The sequence below is a fragment of the Arachis hypogaea genome, chromosome 10, assembly GCF_003086295.3.
Source record: "Arachis hypogaea cultivar Tifrunner chromosome 10, arahy.Tifrunner.gnm2.J5K5, whole genome shotgun sequence".
Taxonomy (NCBI): Eukaryota; Viridiplantae; Streptophyta; class Magnoliopsida; order Fabales; family Fabaceae; genus Arachis; species Arachis hypogaea.
This window is the reverse complement of record NC_092045.1, coordinates 97,427,982-97,434,235: the sequence shown is the minus strand read 5'-3', so window position 1 is coordinate 97,434,235 and position 6,254 is coordinate 97,427,982. Positions and strand designations below refer to the sequence as shown.

Here is a 6,254-nt window from a genome sequence, read left to right as displayed (position 1 = left end):
CCTTTTATGCCTTCTAAGTGTTTGATAAAATGTTTGGAAGGATGTTAGAGTAGATTTTTATGCTTTTGGCTTAGGATGGTAACTTAGGAACTCTTGAGTCACTAATGTCCAAGTAATTGACGATTGGGAGTCGTTGACTCTAGCCATCACTAATTGATTTAGTGGATAGCTAGGACTTACGGACTTGGATTGATATAGCTCATTTGACTTTCCTTTACTAGTTAGAGGATGATTTAATAGGGTTGATCCTTGCCAATTCTCATGTTGTGGTTAGTGATAGGGATAGAGATCCTTGACTACCAAACCTTGCCAAGACCGTTTTATCATTTGAATTTCATTGCCATTTACTTTTCTTGTTTCTTATCCAAAAACCCCAAAATATACAACTCAAAACCAATAACTAGAACACTACCCTGCAATTCCTTTGAGAGACGACCCGAGGTTTTAATACTTCGATTATTAGATTTATTAGGGGTTTGTTACTTGTGACAAACAAATTTTTGTATGAAACGATTATTGTTGGTTTAGAAACTATACTTGCAACGAGATTTCATTAGCGAAATTCAATACCATCAATAATCCATTCATCACCAAGACTCAAAAGAAGCTATGTTCAAGAATCAAGAAGAACTAAACTAGGAGAGTCAATCATATCATCCAAATTCTAAGTTCCTAAAGATGCCAATACTTCTAAACTTCAAAGGAAAGTGAGATGCCAAAACTATTCAGAAGTGAATAGCCACTAGTCCCGCTCATCTAATTGAAACTGAGCTTCATTAAAAACTCTGAGATTTATTGTATCATTCTCTTCTTTTTAATCCTATTTTATTTTTGGTTGCACAACAGATCCAGTGGAGACGGGATGGGGCCTGTAGCTCAGAGGATTAGAGCACGTGGCTACGAACCACGGTGTCGGGGGTTCGAATCCCTCCTCGCCCACAACCGGCCAAAAAGGTAAGGACCCTTACCTCTGGGGTTAAGAAAATCATGATCGGGCTAGCGGACCCAAAGCTATGGAACTTGGGTGTGGGTATTTTGTCGAACGCTTCTTCGCATCATTTTCATATAGTTTTTGCTATGTTTGGTTTAAATTTTATTATATTTTTATAGGTTTTAGTAAAAAAACCACATTTTTGGATTCTACTTTGAGTTTTTGTGTTTTATGATGATTTCAAGTATTTTCTGGTTGAAATTGAAGAGTCTTCGCAAAGTCTGATTCAGAGACAGAGAAAGGACTGCAGATGCTGTCAGATTCTGACCTCCATGCACTCGAAGGTACATTTCTGGAGCTATAGAAGTCTAAATGGCACACTCTCAAATACTATAGAAATCTAACATCTAGGGCTTTCCAGCAATATATGATAGTCTATACTTTACTCTAGAATGAAGGCCCAAAACTGCCATTCAACGTCAGCTACCAACCTCATTCCTGGCGTTGGATGCCCAAAATGGAGCAGCTGGCGCCCAACGCCCAAAAAAGAGTCCAAGGGTGGCGTCCAATTCCCTAGAGGGAGTACCAACTCGTGGCTTCACCCCAAGTTCAGCCCAAACACTCACCAAGTGGGTCCGGAAAGTTGATTTTTACACTACAAAACTAGTTTATCTTATTTCTGTAAACCCTAGCTATTAGAACTAGTTTATATAGGAGAAGATCACCCATGTTTAGGGGGACCTCGATCTTCTTCTTCCAGTTTTACTTTCAAAATTCATTGTACAGTATGAGTCACTAACCTCCTAGGTTAAGGTTAGGAGCTCTGCTGATTCTTATGGATTAATAATATCACTATTCTATTTCAATCTATGCTTGATTCCATTCTAAGATGTATCTTCGTTCTTCATCCTAATGAATTGGGAGTGTAACTTGACCGTCATCCCTATTCTACATGGGTCCTTGACGGGATAGTATTGAACTACAAACTTGATTATACATCTCTTAGACGGCTAATTCACGACTTCGTTGGGGACTTGGAGACATTAGTTCATCCGAGGTATGGGGCAATTAGGGCCTCTGTGGTATAGGCTAGACTCGGGAAGCAGCATTCTCTGATCTAGAAGATGTAACACCCTAATATTCAAATCCTTATGCTCGAGTCATAAGTCAATGATATTACGGTGGTACGACTCTCAGGTGGATTTTTAAATATATAAACATAGGTAATTTCGAAAGGAGTATTAATTGAGAAGCCTGAAAAGAGTAGAAATAAAATCGCGAAGACGTATCACTCACGATTCGACAACGAAAAGATAAAACATGAAGCCGAAAGCGATATATGGACAAGGCATAACGGAGATTAAGAGATAGATAACAGATAGATATATATATAACATAAGTAAATAGCCACTAGTCGCGACCCGTGAAGTTTAGGCCGGCTAGGGTACAGTATGAAAGTAGTTGACAACAGAACATCCTAATCTCTCCCAAAGGAAACATAAGAGCCTCTATAGGCAAGTTCCAAAAGAGTTCAACACATAATATAATCTTTTCAAAACAAAGGTGGAGAGATTCTACGGAAAACACAAAGTAGAGAAAATAAATATCTTCGCCGTTTCTCAGACGAACCGCAGCTCACTTCTGAGCACCTGAACCTGTATCTGAAAAACAAGAGATATATACGGAATGAGAACCCCGGGCCCATGGGTTCCCAGTACGGTAAAAGTGCCAAATAAATACAATGCACTGCAATAAAAACTCACTAAGCATCCTAAACTCCTTTTCTCCAAGTATCCAGCCTAGATTCTCACTAATCCATGAATAGGCATCTGTCGTAAGGGGATACTAAATCTAGTTCATGTTACACATGTTTCCCAACTCGCTGATTCTTACACGAATCAGACTCAGAATCATAAGCAAAACCATCACCAGTTGTTCTGTCTCAGCAACTCTATATCAATACATCATACCCTCACCTGGAGCTAGTGAAATCACATCACTGCGTCTACCCAGGAGACTCAAATTATCTCATTCAAAAATCATCATCATCATACAATCGCATTATCAATTCATCTCATCAAGAACAGCCACCAACATCCACCGACACCAACATGAGGGATCTCTCAGTTGTACAAACACAAGCAATACAGACAAGTAATACACAAATAAGGTACAAGTAGAACAAGTAGCACGTAATCAGGTAACATAGCATGTATGATATAGAAATCCAAAACAAATAGGCAAACCCAAACAATTCAAACATATGCAAATGATGTATGCCTGCCCTATGGCTGATGATATCATCTGTCGGTTATATAGCCAACCCGACACGTCCTGGTAGCTAACCATGGACAGAAACACCCCTTGCGGAGCAAGTAGGTTTGAGCTACAACCCCCTTGCTACTACCCGCTCAGCCCAGAGCCAGTGGAACAACCACTACTGCGGCTACTACCCAGGCGGGTGTTTAACAGCTCAACCTGGAGCGAGTGGATTCACCACTACTACCGCTACTACCCAGGCGTCACAATCTCTGACCTGGAGCAAGTGGGACGAACCACAACCCTTGCTACTGCCCAGGTATCTCAAGCATTAACCCGGAGCAAGCGGGACGAACCACAACCCTTGCTACTGCCCAGGTATCTTAAGCATTAACCCGGAGCAAGCGGGACGAACCACAACCCTTGCTACTACCCAGGTATCTCAAACATATATTCATTCAATCTCAATTCATATTATCAATCCTCATTGTTATCAAATCTCAAACATTAACCTGGAGCAAGTGGGACGAACCACAACCCTTACTACTACCCAGGTATCACAAATACATTCATTCAAAACTCCATAATTAAACTCATTTATCATAAACATCCTTTTCCGTCTCACACCCGGAGCAAGTGGACAACGCCACTGCCTACTACCCGGGGTTACACATCACATTTCAACATCTTCCATTATTATCCATTTAACACATTCATTCATTAATCATATATGCAGTTATTCTCAGCCATAATCAATAATGGCTTTGCCGTGACCCAGCAATAACTCAGCCATCCGGCTCATGGTCCAATCAAGAACCAGCCATTTATCAATAAATATAGCCCTTCGGCTCATGGCATACACGGTACTCCCACCGTCATCCTCCATATCTCATATAATCATCGTTGATCATCATTGATCATAACTTTTCCCCTTGCTTCACTCGCAAGTTACCACATCCCCTAGCTCCTTTCTCATTGCTAGGCATATCATAATGATTTAATACATAAGGGGTGAGATCGGAGGCTTAGAAGTATGAGATTTGGCTTTTAAAACTCAAATATCAACTTTGGCATGAAAACAATGCCACGCGTACGCGTACTCCACGCGCACGCGTGGATGGCCTTAAAAACTCATCGACGCGCAAGCGTCATGCACGCTAACGCGTGGATTAAAAATTTGCCAAATCGAGGCGCACGCGTCAACCACGCGTACGCGGGGATACTCTCGTGCCCCAGGCACAAAGCTGGCACAGTTCTGGCACAACTCTCTGGAAAATGGCTGGGCATTGGGTGTAGCACTATCGGCGCGCCCGCGCACATCACGCGCACGCGTGGATGGCGCTTTCTGGAAGATCGGCGCGTACGCGCCAAGTGCGCCCACGCGCAAGGGGTTATTCTGCTAAAAATTTTCTAAGTTAAAAACTGCAGAATTCACAGATTTAGACCCCAATCTTCCAATGGACATAACTTCCTCATTTTAAATCATTTTTCATCCGTTCTTCGAACGGCATGGACATCCCGGATCCCATTTCATTTCTAAACAGATTTGGCGCAAAACAGAGATCCGTAGTCCAAGTTATGTCTCACCAAAGTATGCCCAAAAACCATATTTTCATATAAAACCACAAAGTGCCATTTTCAAAACAAGCCATTTTCAACTCTTTTCAAAATCAACCAAAACATGCCAATTTCAACCCTTTTTGAAACCAATCAAAATATACCAAAATCAACATCAAGCCTCCTCAACTCATACATTAACACCTTACCACAATTCACAAAACCGCCATATAACCATCTTTACCCATTTCAAACAAATGGCGAAATTACAACACATTAACATGTCATACATCCTTCCCCATCCCAATTTCCAACAATACTATTTCCAATCGGTCATCATTATACATAATCAATATCATACTCACTATCACGTGGTTTCATCCACAAATCAACCTTAATCATTCCTCAAGCATATATCACAACATACATATCTCTCATGCATCATCATATTCTCAAGGCATAAATAATCATAATTACATATATGACCACATAATATATCTCAACCAAAACCAAACATACCTCATCTACATAATTTCACCCAAAATTACCAAATTCCACACTTCAACTCCTCAAACCTTATTATTCAATAACCAACCCAATCATTCATACATTCATTATTTAAAACTCATCCAATCACTTATGTCATCATACAATGCACATATCAACTTACCTTCCTTACCTCTTCTCGGCCTCCGGCCCAAAATTTACGGCCTCCGGCCCAATTTCACAATTTAAATGCATAAACCACAAATCAATACTCATTACCAAAACATCAAATTTTCAATACACCAAGCATACAAGGCCACACAATTCTCAACCCAATCATTAATTCACATTACATACCAACTATGCATATTAGCACCAACCATTTACACAATCCAAACTTAATCCTAGGGGCATCTAGCCTAGGAATTCTCATCACACCACACGGTACTTAAATGAAACTTAAACCGTACCTCTTGTAGCCAAATCAATTGAGTCTCTTCTTTAGAAGTCTCCACCAACCTTAGCCCCAAGGCTCACCAAAGCTCCTCAAGCAACACCAATCTCCCAATTGTGCACCAAGATCATCAAATACACTAATATAACCAATATCACATACATACATCAACCTAGGGCTCATAAAAATGACAAATTACAAGGGTTTGAGCACTTCTTACCTCAGTCCATATGAAGTAGGGATAGAACCCACTTAGAATCCATGTTGGAGTATCCCTAAACACCCAAAATTACAAGATTTCAACATTAACTTCCCAAAAACGTGTAACAGTGGGGAATTTCGAAAACTGGGCAGAGATGAATGGAATACTCACCACAAAACTTAGATAGAATTATAGAGGATGAGAAGAGCGATGCGTGACCGCAAACGGCTCGTCAATCGGAGCTCCGTAGCTCAAGTTATGGTGGTTTGAAGATCAAAGAGAGTTAGGTTTTCTCTCTTCTCTTCTCTCTCCCAATTTCAGCGCCCAACACCCCTTCTTTAGGGCAAAATGAGCTGAAATGCTCA

At 40.6% G+C, this 6,254-nt stretch overlaps 1 non-coding gene across 1 annotated transcript; it reads left to right on the top strand.

The window, feature by feature from the left end:
• Positions 1-865: 865 nt before the first annotated feature.
• On the top strand, positions 866-939 carry TRNAR-ACG (transfer RNA arginine (anticodon ACG)). Its single transcript has one exon. It is a non-coding gene; the product is annotated as a tRNA-Arg (tRNA).
• The last annotated feature ends 5,315 nt before the right edge of the window (positions 940-6,254 follow it).